The following is a 20528-nucleotide window of genomic DNA, read 5'->3' on the forward strand; positions in this document are numbered from 1 at the left end:
TTTGTGTGTGTGTTTGTGTCTTCCTCGTACGTTCGGCCGTCTTGTGACGAGGGGACTGTTCGGGCTTGCCCATGCACCTCTCCTCCTCATAAAGGCGTATGAGCATTTTGTGCATGTGTTTTGTGTCTTCCTCGTACGTTCGACGTCTTGTGACGAGGGAGCATTCGGGCGCGCCCATGCACCTCTCCTCCTCATAAAGACGTACGGACATTCGTGTTTGTGTTATCGTCCCCTTGTGCGTTCATGTTGCGTGCTCATCTTGCTTGTACCCGTTTGGTCACTTGGCTCGTACGGTGATCTCGGAAGGTCGCGAGTTGTGATCAATGAGAGCCACTGGCCTCACAAAACAAAGGGCAACGAGACCTTGCTCGAGAAGGGGTTGGGAAGTAGTATTGTCGTAAAGCAAACCTCGGGTCTTCTCTATCCCTTGACTACTCCCTAGTCCGAGACCCCCGTGGTCCTGCCCAAGTAACACACGTGCGCGAAACTTCGCGACATAAATTGGTTGAGATAACTCTTCATATTGTTATACTTTCTCCGCACTTACTTGTTGTAAGTCTCCCAATAGTCTTTGATTTTCTTGCTCCAATGCCACGAATTTAGTTGTTAGCATGTCAAGCTCGGAGAGAACGCGCATATATTCTTGCTTGCTGACAGACTCCATAGTTATGCAAGAAAATTGATAGTTTGCTTGAATAAGTAAGAGAATAAGAAGAAGTTGGAGAAGAAGAAAAGAGAATTTGGTTCAAACTATCGTGACTCAGAGTAGGAGAGAGAGAATAGAGGAAAGAAGATGATAGAAGGTATAGAGAGAGAGAGAGAGAGAGAGAGAGAGAGAGAGAGAGAGAGAGAACTAGAAATGAAAAGGGGTTTATATTATAAGAGAACAAGGGTTACGAAGAGTAGGCTAAGGGGCTGAAGACTAGTGTTGAACTGAATGAGTTGTGATGAATGAATAGACACCTATTTATAGGTCCTTATGGAGTATTTTAGAATGTTTTAGAATATTTATGATATTTAAGATAATCATGGAATATTCTAGAATACTCTAAATATCTTGTAATAACTAATAATATAATTATTATAACCATACATCATATATGTTATTATAATGGTTAAAGGTTTAATACATAGGCCAAGAAGTTGTGGGTTTGAATCCTTGTAAGCCAAAGTGTATGTCTTCATGACACTATTAAGTTTATCCTTTTACAGATCGACAACCTAATCATTGGAGGAGAAAATGAAGCACCACTCTCCCCCATTTTTGAAATGAACGATATGGACAAGCTCAATACCTGCTTCATATCGAGATATCATCCACAAACCTTGTGGAATCATGTATTTTCAATGAGATTACATCTTGAAATTATTTCATCAAATTTGGCATGAAGGATTGCAAGTTGATCATGACGCTGGTCAACCATAATCTTAAAATACAATATCATAGCAATCCAACATAGTATTTCCAAGTAAAGGAAAGGATTATCTCTACTTAACAATCACTTGCCCCAACCTAAGGTACATAAATGGCCTCCTAAGGCAATTCCTGCAAACACCATGTGATGGACACTTTGATTGCTACGCATATGATGTGATATGTGCGTGGCACTGCAGAAGCCAACTTATTCTACTAAGTAAGGGTTCTTACCTTACTTGAAGGCCACAAAGACACCAATTAGGTTGATAACTTTGTGAGTCAATGTTCGACGTTCAACAATTTACATTAGATTTGCACATTCTCATTGAGAAGTTCCACCATATCTTGGAGTAGCAAAAAGAAACCTATAGTGGCTCTATAGAGCACAGAAGAGTATCGAGGCGCAACTGTCACTTGTGAAGTTGTATGGTTCAAGTGGGTGTTGAAAGACCCCGACATTTGGGTCAATAGCTCAAATCAAGTGCTTGTGAAAATTATAGTAGCATACAATTGGCATGAAACCTAGTGTTCCATGCATGGACTAGCGTTGAGAAAGAAACTATGGCCAGTGTGTGAACACGTGTGTCCATATACATTAAAAGTCCGCCTTCTTTTTATACAAGTTATTCCTAGTCATAAGTGATTAATCATAAGTGACACCTAATGAGAATGAGACTCGTTCCCCTCTCCTCTTTTATAAGGTTGGGGCATCCATTGTTTATTCTTGAATCTCCCCTATATGCTAATACATATTTGTTCTTTGATACATTCTTGTGTGTGTGTGTGTGTGTGTGTCTACCACTCTATTTTTCTTCTTGTCTCTCCCACACATAACTACTATACACACATACACATAAGCCACCCAAGTGTTAGCATTCGTCACGAGTTTTTGGGTGTGTATTTGCAACACATTTCAGAGGTGAACCCAATAATGTCAATGGTCAAGCCCCCTTATCTATTATAATTTTCTAATCTCTTTATAACGATAAGTGCTTGATTTACATTACACAATGTTTGTCAAACAACCAATAACCTCTTAGAATATTCAACAAGTTAATGGGTAAGTGCAAAATAGTATATCATCTTGTTGTTTCTACCATAGTATGAACCATGCGTACCATTCGTGCATTCGTGCTCGAGAATGATTCAATCATTCGAGAAGGGTAAACACCCTCAAAGAATGATAAATACCATACTTTTGGATAAATTATTTACTATAAGGTATATTTTTTTCAAGGTAATTTTTTTTTTAAAAATTGCAAAAAAAAAAATACCTTCTTAATAACAGAAATTACAAAGAAATTACAACAAAATTACAGAAATTATAGAGAAATTACAAAAATTATAGAAATTATAGAAATTACAAAACAATTACAGAAATTACAACAAAATTATAGAAATTACAAAACAATTAGAGAAATTACAACAAAATTACAGAAATTACAGAAATTACAGAATTTACAGAATTTATAGAGAAATTATAGAAATTACGAATTACCAAATTTACAAAAATTAGTGAAAAATTACATAAAGTAATGGCCGGGAGAAGATGTGGTCATTGACTCACTATTGACTAGTGTGCATGATGCAAGCAGTAGATCGTTCAAGGAAAAGGGGGAAAAGGGGAGGAGAGCGTAGCGTTGATGTGCAGAGGAAAAAGGAGGGAAAGAGGTAAAAAACCAAAAACAAAAGGTAAAAAAAGGGAAAAAAGGGAAAAAACAAAACAAAAAAAACACGAATATTTGAATATCATTCGTGTTCGTTTTCCAATGTAGGAAAACGAATGATATAGTAGACGAACACGGATTTTACGTAGTATGGTTTCTACAATCTTTTAGTGAACATTTAAGATAATGGTGTGATTTCCGATGGTTAAGTTTATTGTCATCTTAAATCCTTCTTAGTTATCATTTGTAGTGTTTATATGGAGATGAATGCAACTATGTTTCCCATTCTTTAGCTACTATATAATGACTAATACCTCGGTAATTTTAGATTTTTACTAAATAATATAAGAAATTATCAAATCATTTGCAACAAAACTGTCAATTCACCATGTTGTTGTATGATATTTGTTTTTGGGGGATGAAACTTAAGTACGCTTGAAGACATGATGGTATTGCTTGATTGTATATGTAATAAGCTATCTCTCTAAAGGATAGACCTAATGAGGTCATATTGGGTTTCAAGAAGACAATGACGAAGAAGAAACATATTGGTACATTGGATGTGTGTATGTGTCATTTGTAAGTAAAAATGGCACGAACTTTCAAAGAACCAGTTTAAAATACAACTATGATTTTAGTGGGTCTACATTTTGATATATTTCGATAAATAGCTAGAAAAGAGTAGGTTTGACTTTTGTATAACTATTATTTGCTAGTTTGGTAAAATATGTCCTTACAAAACATTAATAATGGAATCTCTTATAAATATGATAATATGTGCCACAAAAGCTCATGAATTTTGCATATTACAAGCATTTTATCATATTTAATTCATAGGTCTCATCACCATGATGGGCTCTTTTAATTGGGTCCAATTTTTGTTTTTGGAGTAATGGTTAAGGGGTCTAGACTCTCTATCTTGTCTCGAAGTATTCCAAAGCTACATTATTATTTTTAATAACATCATAAATTCCATAATCAATGGATTATTAGCAAGATTACAATAGAACTATTAATAATGCCCTTGGTTTTCTGATTATAAAATAAACAGATTATTTTAATTTAGAATCGGCCAATTAGTGTTTTTGTATACCATGGCGACTAGACCACCTTTTTGGTGGACAAAACCTACCAAGGCTTTGAATTTGAATCAAGTTTTGAAAGCAGTAATGAAGTATTTATATGGGGGTGACCCCTACATGACCCATGTTGTAGGCCACCCCTAACATACATAGAACCATCATTTGATTGTGAAAGATAGATAAACATAGCAACATTATTTTTATGATGGTTTGGTCCAATTGCGATATAATGCATTCCATTATTTGGGACTTGGGTACAACATGTAACTTTTAAACACAATCTTGTTACTTTTTCAAACCATCAAAATGCAATGACTTGCCAAAATAGGCAATGTCCTCTAAGTGCATGATATTATTCTCTAGGTTTGGTTGCATGTATGATTCATGAATATAAGCAATTAGTTGTTTATTGTACGAAACAATTTCCCTTTCCTTGTGTTTGTAGAAGTTACAATACACAAAGTATGGATGGATTCTCATCTCACGACTTACTTTAGAACCTCATATTCTAGTTGCTTCTCATAAAGCTTGTATTCTACAACACAGACAAACTATTTTGTTGCACCAACTTATTCATCATGTGTGTTGATGGATGTTGACATACATGAACATGTAGTATGTCAATGCTATAATGAATCATGATTCTTCAATTCCTAATCAATATAGTAAACATAACTATGGTTCATCTTTTCTACCCATACAATCAATTAATAAATTCAATACTAAGAAATTGTGTATCACATCATATTGTACATTGTTTTTGTACTTTTTGTGAAATTTTCATATCAGGAATTATCTATAGCTTCAAATTCATCTAGAATTCACTCATTGAACTTTTTGTAAAATTTTCATATTGAGGATTATATATAGGCCCAAGTCCTCATATACACATCAAGACTTTGTGCTTCAAAGTATGAACCTCTCTTCTTATTTAGATCCCATGGGTCCATATTGGCCTCCACATTTAACCTAATCTAATCATTAAAAAGTTACATAAACATCAATATTCTCAATGTCAATTGTCATGCACCCACAGAAACAATGCCAGAAACCTACTTGAACAAGATTACAAGAAACACTAAATGATAGCCAACAAGTTAGAATAAAGATATGGTATGTAAATTGCTAGAAAGATTGCAACAAGAATGAGAGAAAGTCATCAAGAAAGATTCACAAGTGTTTTTTTTCCAAAAAAACACTACTTCACATTAGTTAGCAAACAATTACATCATAGACCACCAAAAATTCAACAACCCTCACTCTGGCCTTCTCACCAAAGTGGACATAGTCCCCACCTCATTTACAACAAAAGTATCTACAACTCCTATAACCTAGTAATTTGTACCATATCTATACATAGTTACAGCACCTGGGCATTGATGGAAGCCATTGGGGGAAACCGCCATCAGGGTGCTTGGTAGTTCCATTCAAGCCCTGATCATCATCTCCCCACCATAGGAGAACTACCCCATTTCAGCAAGAACTTTGATCGAGCTCTTTCAGCTGCATCAGATTCCCCCTAAATCGAGTCGTACCGTTCCCGCAACCAAGATACCAATTCGAACTAGATATTTAACAACACCTCACCGCTAGGGATCTTTTGCTGTTGAAAAACAAACTTACAACGCCTAGTCCAAATGTGCCAAACCGATAAATACGCCACCATCATCCATATCTCTTCAAAACATTCTGAGTTAGTGCCAGGTCGAACTCCAACACGTTGAAACACCTTGCCACCCTGCACTATAAATCCATGACCATGGGGGTTTAACTGTCAACTCTAGAATGTTTTAGAACTTCTAGAAACTAACTACATTGAACTCCAACACGTTGAAACACCTTGCCACCCTGCACTATAAATCCATGACCATGGGGGTTTAACTGTCAACTCTAGAATGTTTTAGAACTTCTAGAAACTAACTACATTGTAGAAAGTAGCGTGCGGAAGCAGGTATGAAGACAGAACAGAGGAAGGAAACACAGGTTTAATGGAGAGCTTGGGCTTACGCAGTATACGCGGGAGAGACAGAGAGGGAAACAAAAGAACTATATTTTTCACAATAATACTCAATCTATGTACATAAGACGTGCTCAGTGAGCACTTTTATACAAGTCCTAAAAGGACTGACCGAAGTGTTGACAGTACTTCAATGCTCATCAAGAGCTCCTACACTAACTCCCAAACATATTCCTCACGGAATATCTTTCCTAACGGCCTCCCGGTGTACGCACTCGGCCTAACCGATCGGTCCCAACCGATCCGGTCCTCGGCTTCTTCAGCCGATCCGGCCGATGTTGAGCTTGTCTCTCAACACTACCCCTCAAGCTCAACTCGAGGCTCTTCGGGATCCTCAGGCTCACAGCTCCGGTTCCTCCTGACTTCACGCCTCGCTCGCGCTTCTCGACCTGTTCGACTCCGCGCGCTTCGACCCTTCTAGTCGGCTTGTCTGCTCATGTGACCCTCATCAGCTCTTCTGAGGTTGCAGTGTTGACGCTTCTTCTGTTGCCTTTTCTTCCGCTTGGGCCTCGGTTGATTCAGCGTGACTGAATCAAACATCCGAACCGACTCGGCTACCTCCGATCGGTTTTCGCTCTCGTCCGAGTTGGCTGTCTCCAACTCGTCTTCGGTCTTCTCGCCCTCGATGGCGTCATCCTCCTCATGCGTGGTTGGCTTTGACTCTCTCCTTCGATTGCTCCCCTTCTGTCCTCTTCCGAACTTTTCCGCGGGTCCGCCCTCGGCTTCTTCAGCGGATCCGTCTTCAACCGAGTCAACAAACGAGTCAACCGACTCGGTGTCATGGTCACTGCTCCTTTCCTGCTGCCTTGCTTGGTCGTTCAGGACTGTTCTCCCCCTCAAGTTCGGCACGTCGAGGTGACGCAACCCGAGCGCACCTGAGAATTGTCGCAACTTGTCCAGACCAAGCGGCTTGGTGAAGATGTCGGCAATCTGCCGATCTGTCGGAACGTACTGAAGTTCGACTTCTCCGGAAAGGACACGCTCACGGACGAAATGGTAATGCACCTCAATGTGCTTGGTCCGTGCGTGGAAAACGGGGTTCTTCGCGAGTTGGATGTTGTTGAGGTTGTCGCAGTAGATCGTCGTTGGATCTGACACCTCCTCTTGCAGGTCCTTAAGAAGCCGCTTCAACCATATGGCTTCGCATGTCGCGACAACCGCTCCTCGGTACTCAGCTTCGGTGCTCGACAATGCGACTGTCGGCTGCTTCTTACTGCTCCACGCTATCGTGGCACTCCCGAGGGAGAACGCGTATCCGGACGTGGATCGGCAATCGGCGGTGTTGCCAGCCCAATCAGCATCGGTGTAGCCGACTAGCTGCGCGGCTGCACCGGTTCGATATAGCAATCCCCGGTCCTTAGTGCCGTTGACATACCGAAGTATCCGTTGCGCACACTGAAGGTGCTCCTCAGTAGGTCGTGCCATGACCTGACTAATCACCCCAACCGGATAACTGAGGTCGGGTCGGGTGATGGTCAAGTATATGAGGCTTCCGACAATTTGTCGGAACCTCGTTGGGTCGCATACCTTTCCCGTATCGGGATGAAGCTTCATGGTTCTATCCAGAGGAGTCGAGATGGACTTATAGTCGGCCATCCCGAATTTGAAGAGCATACTCAACACGTAATGACGTTGGCTGATCAATATGCCTTCGGGGGTACGGATCACTTCGATCCCGAGGAAGTAATGAAGGTCCCCCAGATCCTTCATGTCGAACGATGCCGCAAGCTGGAGCTTCACGCGGTCGATTTCACCTAGGTCGGCGCCGGTGATGACCAAGTCATCAACATACAGTAAAGTACTAACCGGTCCAAGTCGACCTTTCCGGATGAACAGGTAAGAGTCCGACTTTGACGTGACGAAGCCCATCCGACGCAGTTGTTGCGTGATCTTTGCGTTCCAGGCACGCGGGGCTTGCTTCAGTCCGTAAAGAGACTTCTTCAGTCGGCATACTACCGAGGAGTTCGTTCCGGAGTGAAATCCGGGGGGTTGTACCATGTACACCTGTTCCTCAAGGTCACCTTGCAGGAAAGCATTCTTTACATCCATCTGATGTAGGTGCCACCCCTTCGCCGCAGCTACTGCCAGCAAAACACGGACGATCGTCATTTTCGCGACCGGCGCAAACGTCTCATCGTAGTCGATGCCGTGTTTCTGCGCGTAGCCCTTTGCCACTAGCCGAGCCTTGTACCGGTTGACCGAGCTATCAGTGTTGTACTTGACCTTGTACACCCATCTACACCCGATCGGCTTCACACCCTTCGGTGCGTCAACTAGGTCCCAGGTCTCGTTCTCCGCTAATGCGTGCATCTCTTCCTCCATCGCGGCACGCCAATTCGCGTCTTTAGCCGCTTCTGCGTAGCTCTCCGGCTCACGCACTTCCGCTACACGGGTCATGTACGCATAATGATGCGCCATGTACTCGTTGTATCCGAACCGCACAACTGGGTTCTTTTGGCGGGTAGATCGGTGTAATCTCACATTAGCCGATGTCGAGGCCTTCTCGGTCGACGCGGTCTTCACCTTTAAAGACCCGTCACCGGTTCCCTCGGAGTCAGACTCGCGTCGGTCAGACTCATTCCTTTCCGTGCCGGAATCCGACACCTTCTTCTTCCCTTTCTCTTTGCGCGTAAGCCGTCTCCTCGGCTTCCTGGACGGGGAATGCACGACCGAGTCTCCACTACTCGCCAGCTCTTCATCGGACTGGTCGTACCGACTTAGTCGTCCCATCGGTCCGCTTAACCGGAGTGAAATTGGACTCTCTTCGCGGGTCTCAATTTCGGGCACATCCGGAGGCATCTCGGCCTTGCTGACCTCATCGTCAAAACTTGGATTGGACTCGGGGTTCGGAGTCGGGGGCTTGTACCAGGACGCAGACTCGTCAACCACAACGTCGCGGCTAACACGCGCTTGTTTGGTGCGAGGGTTATAGCACTTATAACCCTTCTGCTCGTCCGAGTAACCGACCAAGATGCATTTCTCGGCCTTTGCGTCCAGCTTCCTCCTTTTCTCCTTCGGTACATGCACATACGCAATGCTACCGAACACCCTCAAGTGTTGTAAGTTCGGTTTCGTTCCGAAATATAGCTCGTGCGCTGACACTTTGTCTCCAATCCGGTTCTAGATGTATACCGCGGTCCTTACCGCCTCGGCCCAGTAGAACTTGGGCAAGCTCTTCTCCTCCAGCATTGCCCGTGCCGCTTCCACAATCGACCGATTCTTCCTCTCGGCCACGCCGTTCTGCTCCGGCGTGTATCTACAACTGAATTCGCGGCGAATTCCCATTTGTTGCAGATAACCGTTGAATTGACCGAAAAAGTACTCTTTCCCGCCATCCGACCGCAGGCACTTGATCTTTCGTCCCGTTTCGGCTTCCACGAACCCTTTGAGGTCCCGAAAACAGTCGAAGACTTCGCTCTTCCTCTCAATGAGGTAGATCCACGTGTGTCGTGTGTGGTCGTCGATGAAGGAGACGAAATATCGGCTCCCGCCAAGACTAACATTTTGTGTTGGCCCCCACACATCTGAGTGTATAAGGTCGAGCTTGTTCCGGCTCCGGTTTCGCTCATTGGGGAAAGGAAGTCGGTGTTGCTTCCCGAGCTGGCAGGCTTCACAAATTTGTGCCTTTCGGCCACTAAACTTGGGCAAACCGAACACTACCTGTTTCGTTTGCAGATCTTGAAGCCGCTGGTAGTTGACGTGGCCTATCCGCTTGTGCCACAAGTCGATGTCCGACTCGGCTTTTTGTCCCTTTGCGAACATTGCGGTGCTGCCGTCAGTGGAATCGAGGATGAACATCCTCCCGTCTCTGCGCCCTTGTGCAATCACACGGCCTTCTTCCTCAATGAAGCACCTGAGGTATGTAAACCGAACATCCATCCCTTGGTCGACGATCTGTCCGACCGAGACCAAGTTCTTCGTGATTGTCGGAACGTGCAACACGTTCTTGAGTTTCCCTTTCTGCCCGACATGGCTAAGGGGAACTTCTCTGACATTCGCGATCGGATGTGGAGTGTCGTCTCCTGTTGCGACTACTCCCGGTTGTATCGGTTTTTCAAGGTACGAGAACCACTCCTTATGGCTCGTCATGTGGTTTGACGCGCCGGAGTCCACGTACCACACCTCGTCTGATCTTGGGGTGCTCTGTTTCATTGAGTTTGCTTCGTGTTTTGTCACGAAGACAGACCCTTCTCCGGCTCTCCCGGAGTCTTCGGCGTAGTGCGATCGCTGCCGATTTCCCTTGTCGGTATGTCTGGAGCCGTTCCCGGAACCAGTTCTCTCCGAATCGGCGCGCTTCTTCTAGCACTCGCTTTCCCTGTGGCCTTTCTTGCCACAATACAAGCACTCCGCGATGGACTTCCCTTGCCGGTTCTCATCGCTTCGACTCCCCCTGTTTCCGGAGGGTCCGGAGTTGCTGTGGGCATCACTTCGGTGCCTTCTTTCTTGATCTCATCGGCCGCCTCCATTGCGTGCCAAGTCGCCTCGTCGTCCATGTCCACGGGGCCTATCTCCCTCCATATACAGCATTCTGCTGTCGGTGTGCGTGCTCGTCGACGCACCCACGTGGTTCTCCTCTACCAGGAGCATCGACTGTAGGTCGAAAAAGGACGGCGTATTCTCTCGGGTACACACAGCCGTTCGGAACGCTCCGAACTTCGACGCCAAACCTCCGAGACAGATCTGGACCATCTCGCTCTCCTCGATGTTCACCTCTATGGAGGCGAGGGAGTCGCAGATATCCTTGATCTTCGAGGTATAGTCCGCCACCGACAAGTCGCGTTGTCGTAGGTTGCTCAACTCCTGTCGGAGCTGAAGCTTCCTAGCTGTGGTGCTTGCGGCGAAAATGTTCTTCAGATTTTCCCACGCACCCTTCGGCGTCTTTGCATCCCGAACATAGCTCAATAGTTGTTCGCCCACACACGACGCGAAGCAGTATAGTACCCTGCTCGTTGATTGCTCCCACAACGGGAAGTCTCTGTGTGACGACTCGGGTGCCGCGTCATTAGCTCCTTCGACATAACTCCAGTAGCCATGCCCGAGCAGGTACTGGTGCATCTTGTAGGACCAAGACGCGTAGTTGGTTCTGTTGAGCTTCTTTGTTGGAAGCGAGCTCGCCATGCCTCTATCCATCATTCTTCTTGTTCTTCTTCGTCAAGCTGTGTCGGCTGTAGAGAGGTTCTCAACCCTCGCACTCTGATACCATGTAGAAAGTAGCGTGCGGAAGTAGGTATGAAGACAGAACAAAGGAAGGAAACACAGGTTTAATGGAGATCTTGGGTTTACGCAGTATACACGTGAGAGACAGAGAGAGAAACAAAAGAACTATATTTTTCACAATAATACTCAATCTATGTACATAAGACGTGCTCAGTGAGCACTTTTATACAAGTCCTAAAAGGACTGATCGAAGTACTGACAGTACTTCAATGCTCATCAAGAGCTCCTACACTAACTCCCCAATATATTCCTCACGGAATATCTTTCCTAACGGCCTCCCGGTGTACGCACTTGGCCTAACCGATCGGTCCCAACCGATCCGGTCCTCGGCTTCTTCAGCCGATCCGGCCGATGTTGAGCTTGTCTCTCAACATACATATATGAAAGATAAAAATAAGATATTCTTGTATCTAGAAAATTGTGATTTTGAATCTTGGTTCATGTCACTACCTTTTGCCTCCACACTAACAAACATCTTCTAATAGACTAGTATAATGCCTATATGATCATCACACCATCGCCCGTCAATTATAATGAACTGATGTGTGCACAATTGGAGTACGTACTCAGGGTAGACTTATTTGGATAATAATGAAGAAAGTTCACAACTTTATCAAGAGCAATGCCCATTGTTATTTGCAAACTCCCAAGTATGATTGCTAGAAGAATATTGTTAAAGATTTTCCAAATGTTACACACTCCTCACGCCTTTCGAATGACATTGGTACAAACTTTAAGCTCACAACATCCAAGATAGAGGGTAACACCTCGTATTATGAAAATATAATGGATGGAGCTTGTTTGAACCCAAATGTGAATGGGATTTCTCAGTTTTGTGAGGCAGTGTCGTAAAGATTGTGGTTGTGTGTCGCAACCACCCGGGTTCTATGACTTGGGGATAATCGGTATGACAAGGTGTAATTGTGGATGGTGCGATGGCAAGAAGGCAAGATAGATGTGACGTCGTCACGAAAGAAATTTGTTTGTAAAAAGAAAGACCACTTACAATATTTGTTTACCAACAATTATTTGGCAAGACTCAAACTTAGCTCCTCTTTTCAGGATTAAGGCTTAATATGAGATATGATTTAACTTTCTTTCTCTTTATATTTACTATTTTTATCTTACAAAACTTGTTTACAATATTTGTTTACCAAAAGTTATTTGGCAAGACTCAAACTTTTTTTTCTTTTTTTCTTTTTTTTTCCAAAAAAAAAAAATCCTTCCATTAGTTATAAAATTTTACAAATGAGATTATTATGTACAAATCCCTGTAGGGACATGATAGTTCCATCTTATGTGGATGCCCACTGACTCAAGAAAGGGAGAGGATGACCATTGTTGGATGAAGGCTATTAGTTGTCTTTCAACTCCATCAGAGCCGCCCTTGAGGCCATCATATTGGCTCTTTAGAGTGGCTACAATTTCACTCCATATCTCTTGCAGTAACATTGTGGGATGCGCGGTTTGGTTGGAGAAGACCTGTCTACACCGTTGTTTCCATAGAATCCAAAGAGTTATTGGGCTAACCAATTCCAACACAACTTGAGATTGTCATTAAGAGGAGTTGAGTGGACATTGCCGATAGTGGAGAAAAAAACCTTTTATGCTTTTATCACCAAAGTCATCCCCTTCTCTTGATGCTCGTATCTGCCAACTAGGGTTTGCCATGATAGCCAACATATATATTCCCCACTTGATTGAGCCTTGCACCTGGCATAATTGCAACAAGCGGCCAACCCCCCGCCATATTTGATGGGACGATGGGCAATCGCACAGAGCGTGTTGTATTGATTTTACTGCATTTGGGCACTCTACACAATTAGGAGAGCTAAGGTTCCCATGTTGCCATCCTCCCACCGGTAGTGACTTATGTATTAGTAGCCATTGGAACATGGTAATTCGCCTCGCATGTTGTTGTTTCTAGATTTCCTGCCAAAACTTGGCAATAATTGGGTGAGGAACTTGATATGTGTGCCAGACCTTTGCAGCAGCCGGCTCTCGGGCAGTTTGAGCAGCTAGAATGTGGTGACCCAATCTAGTTGTGAATTGGAAGAAAGGTATGAGTTTGCTTCCTTGCCCCGCGTAAGGATCACATCATGTCCATTGCAAAGGGTCCCAACTGACTTTACGTAGACATGTGTTTTCATGAGTACATATGTGCCAATCGGGTTGTACTTTGATCGGATCATGATCTACAATCCATTTATGACCAGTATACGCGAGTACTCAAATTGCGTTATTCTATGTTGGTGTCTCAGTGTCTCGCAATTCAAAGCCTACGATCCTATTTGGTGTTCCCCTACCTCTCAAGATCAAAGATCCCTCCTCCTCGTAGCCTATCCATTTCTGCATTGTCGTCCTTTGAGTAGCAGCTTCCCTAATCAGTAGAGCGTTGATGATTTCCGATCTCATAGTCCATCTGTCCTTGATTCCATGGAGTATGTTTGCTTGATCTTGTAGTGGCAGTGATATAAACTGTCTCCAACATTCGATACTTGTTCTTGGACCTTCTGCAATGTATCCCCATGACAACCCCTTACTTGATCCAAGTAGTTGAGTAGATTCATCCTTGATACATGGGTTCCATAGGATACATTGACTGAGCCAGGCAGGTTCGGAACTCGGTTGATCACACTTGAGCCCTCGTCTAATGTCATACCATGCCTTCCACATGGATGCACTGAATCTATCCTCCAATTGGCAGGAGAAACTAGGTTTGAGATCCATGTTTAGAATCCATCTCGTTTGGGGGGCCCAATTGATCCCTTTAGGTGGCCTAAAGTAAGCAAAATGTAACCGCAGTAGCATTTTGCAACCGTCATTTCCTGGTTGGAGTCCTCACACCACAAATTTGGCAAGTAAAGCTTTTCTATTGTGAGAGGGGATCAATAAGACCCAATCCCCCTCTTGACTTAGGTGCTGTGAGTATAGGCCATGCCACCTTGGCGCAAGTTACATGATCTTCCTTACCAGACCAAATGTAGTTGCGTACCAGTCGTTGAATTTGATGTATACTTTCCTTGGAAATTGTCCAACATGATAGACTGTACCATGTTGTTGCGAGTAGTACCTGGTTTGCCATTATGATGCGACCCGCTAGCAACAGTTTTTTCGAACTCCAATGTATCAACTTTTGTTGAATGGAATGGATAATGGGTGCAATCATAGTCTCTGGCGGTATGTTGAAACCAATTTGGAAACCTAAATATTTGGTGCTCAATCCTTGAGTGATCCATTTGAAAGTGGTATGTGGGTGCCACACTAACTTTGTTTCATGAGAAAGCCATATTGCACAGGATTTGTGCCAATTGATCATGGCATTGGATCTCTTGCAAAATACGGCTAACCCACTTTCTAGCTTTTGTAAGTTTTCCAAGTTGCATTGCAGGTAGACCATTGTGTCATCTGCAAATTCTATATCTAGGATGCTTTGATGAGAATGAGGCATGGGAAGACCACGTATGTTGAGATGCCGTTATCGCGTTGTTACACGCGTGCGTGTAGAAAGGCAGAACCACTGGGGTCTTGGACTAGGGAGTGACGGAGCGTAGGAAGTCGTACTTCACCATTTCAGGGGCATCCCAGAAGCACACCGGAAGCAACCGAAGGGAGAGAGAGAAGGAGAGGGAACGCGCGCTTGACACCGACTCACGCACACACACACACAGGCCGACCCGACTCACGCCCTTATGTACAGGAAACACAGGAAAGGGGAAGCACCCGACACCAATAGAGACACGAATATACACAGATAGACGCAAATGTAAGTATTACAAAGGGAAAGAATACAACCCCGGCTTCGAGCCAGACCAAGCTAGGGTAGGTTACAACAGCAGTCTGCAACCAAGCCGCCATTCGGGGGAGCTCTCGGGCTCGTCACGCGGAGCGAGGTCTTGCACAAGAGACCAAGCAGCAACAACCCTCAACAGTCCACCCACACCGCGAAGAAGAGGAAGAAGAAGTAGAAGAACTAACCCTAAATCTAACGGTATACCCTCTAACACAAAAATGGGCAACCCCTCTACAAGGGACCATCCCGTCCTTTTATAGAACAAGGAGAGGAATGTGTTACAATGTGGAATAAATCCCGATTTACATGGGATTCTTCGTCCCGACTTGACTCCTATTATTCACACAATTACATGAGGGCGAGTGCACATGGTGCACCCCTCCGAGGTAGCCAATATTTCTCGGTTTCCGCCTCTGGACGAAATTCTTCACGACATCCGCCCCCACCTAACCGCACGTCCACCGGTACGTGCCAAATCCGGTGGAGGGTGAGAGATTTCGGCCGGTGAGAAACTGGTCTTCCGTAATCCGCATCCTGGCTCGCTGCCGGTTTGAACCATCGGCTTCGGTTCTGCCTTCACGCTTACCTCTCCGTAGGCTCATTCGACCCGTCGATGGGTCCTTCGCCGCGATCTCCGTAGTACGCGTACTTCCGCTGGCCCTTGTTCGGCCATATGCACGCTCCGTTTTCCGTCGTATGCCCGATGTCCTCCATCGATCATTTGTGTTGTCCTGATTGTCGTCCCATGTTGTTTCGCGTTGCCTTCGTCCTCTCGCTGCCACCTTCCTTCTCCATGGTCTTACATCGCCGCGTCGGCTCGAACCGCCATGGTCTCCGGAACAGTGTGGAGGATCCTTTTCTGGCCTTCTACGCGCTACCTCCGAACCGCGCAACCCATCTCCGCGCTCGCCTTTCCGCTCCGGCACCTCCGTGTGCCACATACCCTCGTCCGTTGTTTGGCACTGCCTGTGCCGTACTCCGGTTCATTGCACGCTTTGTTGGCCCCTTTCCCGGCCAGATCGTGCATCGCCGCTCACCCGCATACTGGTGTCCTCCGCATCCGAGGAACACCCCGTAGTAGCCCGCTTGGCCCCTTTCCCGGCCAGATCGTGCATCACCGCTCACCCGCATACTGGTGTCCTCCACATCCGAGGAACACCCCGTAGTAGCCCGCTTGGCCCTTCCCGTCTTCGTGCTGCTGCAACAGGTCCCGAGTCTTCCGCTTGCCATCGTCCCCTCGCCCCCACCAGCTTGTCACCCCGAGCTTGCCGTGTCAGTCTTCACTACTTCGACGGAGCTACCGAGATCTACGAAGCGAGTGTGGAGGATCGTCCTCCGGCCTCTCTTGCCATCCCCTGGCTCCGACCTTGTGCAGTCCACTAGGCACTTGTCACCTCGTTCCCGGCACCTCCCTTGTGCCGTCTTCCGCTTCCTTTGTTTGGCACCGCCCGTGCCGAACACTGTCCCGTAGTCACGCTTTGATCCGGCCCGCGATGGCCACTTGCGAGATTCTTATTCCGTCCCAGGTGTGCCTTTTTGGCCCGACACACCTCCTCGTGTTTGCCCCTACCGGCTACTTCCGAAACCGTAACCGGCCGGTGAGGGTTTCGCACTTCGTCCGCCCCGTCTTACCGACTCCCGATCCGCTTCCCCGTGTCGTTGGGTCCCGTTCCCTGCTGCCACCGTCCTTCTCCCTAGGTCTCACGTTGCCACGTTGGCCGAACTGTCGGATGTCCGGATCAGTGTGAGGGTCCCATAGGGCCGGTCTTCGTTTCGTTGCTTGCCGAGATCTGGGTGTCTTTTGTTTGAGTCCCTCCCGGACTCTCCTTGTGTCTTCCGCGTAGTCGGGTCCCGTTTCCCGCCGCCACCAACCTTCTCTCTCAGTCTCATGTTGCCACGTTGGCCAAACTGCCGGAGTCTCTGGTTAGGTGTGGGGATCCCGTAGGACCGGACTTCCTTACACCCACTCACCTCGCTGGAAGGTTTGAGATGGTCCGTAGCCACCTTGTCGGCCTCATACCTCCTTGTCGTTCGTCGCCTCCTGTCGTCCGATCACGTTCTCCTGCTGCCACCGATCTCCCCTATAGGACTCACGCCGGCACTCGGGCCGACCGCCGGATCGGTGTGAGTGTCTTCGTGGGACCTCCCCTTCTAGCTTCGGTTGCCCGCCTTGCCGCCGCCACCGTCCCTTACTCTAGGTCTCATGCCTCCTCTTGTCGTTGGCTGCCGGAGTCTCTAAAACCGGTGTGCGTAAGGTCGCAGCTGCACCGCTCTGCCTTCGACATCCTCTTCTGTTGGTCACGTTCACCTGCCACCACCGTCCTTTCCTATAGGACTCATGCCGGCTCTCGGGCCGACTGCCGGTGTCTGTAGAACCGGTGTGAAGGATCCTCCTCAGGCTTGCCGTATCTCTTATCCTTATCCCGGGTCTTCCTTCTTTTGTAAGTCGAGAGGGTGGCTCGCTCCACACCCTCTCCCGTGGTACCGACGTACCGTGTTCCCGGCCTCTTCGTAGGCCTGCTCTCTCCCTCCCTCCCGGAATGGTTTTCCGGAAGTCCGTTCCGCCCGGTTCTCGTTTGGGTCCATCCATCATTCTCTGGATTGTTGGGTCCCATTCTCCTGTCGCCACCGATCTCTCCTATAGGACTCACGCCGACACTCGGGCCGACAGCTGGATTGGTGTAAGGATCTCCGTAGGACCGGCCTTCATTCTCCTCTTCATCCCTTGTACTTCTCCCTAACTCATCGTGGCTCTCCTTCTCGCGTACCCGCCTCCATCTCCCATCTCTCTAGGTCTCACGTTGGCGCTCGTTACCGGTTGCCTGAGTCTCCGGATAAGATGTGGTGCTTCCGTCCCATAACGATTTGCGGACGCTCGTTCGGGGTACTGCTCCCAAGTACGTTCGGTGAGAAGAATCTGGTATGTGATCAACCAAGCCCCGCCTGGGCTTGGTTCTCCAATATCCGTAGTTTCGGTTCTGATGCCGACCTCTCCAGACTCGTTCTGAACCCTTGACCACTTCCCTTCCAATTCCCGACCTTCGTCCGGTCGGTCTTTCTCCCCATGTAAAAGAGGGCGGCTCGTCCCGCACCCTCTTCCGTATCGGCACTTTCATGCCGAATCCGGCCCCGATCGAACGATCCACGACCGGATTCTGCTCCATCCGAATCGGAATGACGATCTTCTCGTGCTGCTTCCGTCCTCGGCCTCCTCGCAGGCCGTTTCCCATCCCTCTTCGTTGGCATCATGCCAGGACTCCTCGTCAGCGCCTTCCTTCTCTCCGGTCTCATGTCGGCACACGGGCATGACCGCCGGAATCTCCGGAATCCGCGTGGAGGGCTCTTCTCCGCTCTCGACCCAGTCCTCGGTCGACAATTCTCCGCAAGTCGAGAGGGCGTTTTGTTCCGCACCCTCTCCCATGGTACCGACGTACCGAGCTTCCGCCATCTCGTGGGGCAAGACCGTCTCCCCGGTCTCAGCTTGAGGCCTCGATCTTTCCTCTTCCTCGAGCATCGCTTCGAAAGTTGCGTACGCCTCTGCAATCCTGGCCTCAACGCCGACCCTTGCCAACTCCCTTTGTCGTTCGGCCTCTTCCCACTGTGATGGCACGCCGTCGCGCCCCTTCCTCTTAGCCTTCTCGGCTCGCTCGTTGTCTAGCCGTTGGCACACCCTTCCGACCTTTGACCAGTCCTCCATAAGCCCATTCGCTCCATCATCGTCTTCGAGCTCAATCCCGATGGCTTCCCGTTCCGTTCGGTCGATTGACCTGACGAACAATAGGACTTTGTCCGCCCCCACCAAACCTTGTTCCCGCTCCGGGAGCCGAGCAAGCCGTCGCTCGAACTTTCGGAACGCCTTGGTCGCGCCCCGGTGGGTCTTTACCGATGCTACCCACTGGTCGAAGTCGTGTCGTCCCCAGCTCTTCCGCCGTCTTTCGTATGTCTTCAGGAGCGCCTCTTCGAAGGCCTCCCACGAACTATGAGCCTCACGGAGCTTCTTTACTTCCGCATGCATTCGGACAGCTACGACCTGACAGAAGAACTCCAGCCTCAACACCTCGTCTACGCCACGTTCCTCCATATCCGCATTGTAGGCTCCCAAGTAAGATGGGACTTTGTCCCCGTTAAAACGGCCGACTCTTTCGACCACTCGCTCAACCGCTTGTTGCGCTGCTTCTCGCCTCATCACCACTCGTGCCGACTCCAACACCACTTCGGCCACCATCACCGCGAGGTCGTCGTCTTCCGACTCCATCCTCCCTTGCCGCCTTTCACGTCGGGTTCACCAAATATGTCGCGTTGTTACGCGCGTGCGTGGAGAAAGGCGGGACCACTGGGGTCTTGGACTAGGGAGTGACGGAGCGTAGGAAGTCGTACTTCACCGTTTCCGGGGCATCCCAAAAGCACAGCGGAAGCAACCGAAGGGAGAGAGAGAAAGAGAGGGAGTGCGCTCTTGACACCGACTCTCTCTCTCTCTCACACACACACACACACACACAGGCTGACCCGACTCACGCCCTTATGTACAGGAAACACAGGAAAGGGGAAGCACCCGACACCAACAGAGACACGAATATACACAGACAGACACAAATGTAAGTATTACAAAGGGAAAGAATACAACCCCGGCTTTGAGCCGGACCAAGCTAGGGTAGGTTACAACAATAGTCTGCAACCAAGCCGCCGTTCGGGGGAGCTATCGGGCTCGTCACGCGGAGCGGGGTCTTGCACAGGAGACCGAGCAGCAACAGCCCTCAACAGTCCACCTACACCGCGAAGAAGAGGAAGAAGAAGTAGAAGAACTAACCCTAAATCTAACGGTATACCCTCTAACACAAAAATGGGCAACCCCTCTACAAGGGACCATCCCTTCCTTTTATAGAACAAGGAGAGGGATGCATTACAATGTGGAATAAATCCTGATTTACATGGGATTCTTCGTCCCGACTTGACTCCTATTATTCACACAATTACATGAGGGCGAGTGCACATGGTGCACCCCGCCGAGGTAGCCAATATTTCTCGGTTTCCGCCTCTGGACGAAATTCTTCACGACACCGCGAGTTGAGAAAGCAAGAGAGTGCTTCGGCATATAATAGAAATAAGGATGGAGCTAGTGGGCATCCCTGTCATACACATCGAGATATTCGGAAAAAACGGCCCCTTTCACCTACCAATGAAATGCAACTACTGTCATTCCTATAAAGTCTTGCAATGCCTTTGATCCATGTCTCTTGAAAGCCGATTTTCCCCATCACATTTTCTAGAAAGTTCCAGCATACCCTGTCATATGCTTTCTCAAAATCTAGTAGTACCATCGCTACCTTGTTGTTGG

Source organism: Azolla caroliniana, unplaced genomic scaffold (assembly GCF_043228905.1).
Source record: "Azolla caroliniana isolate FFs.n. ecotype wild unplaced genomic scaffold, voAzoCaro1.0.p SCAF_9, whole genome shotgun sequence".
Classification (NCBI taxonomy): domain Eukaryota; kingdom Viridiplantae; phylum Streptophyta; class Polypodiopsida; order Salviniales; family Salviniaceae; genus Azolla; species Azolla caroliniana.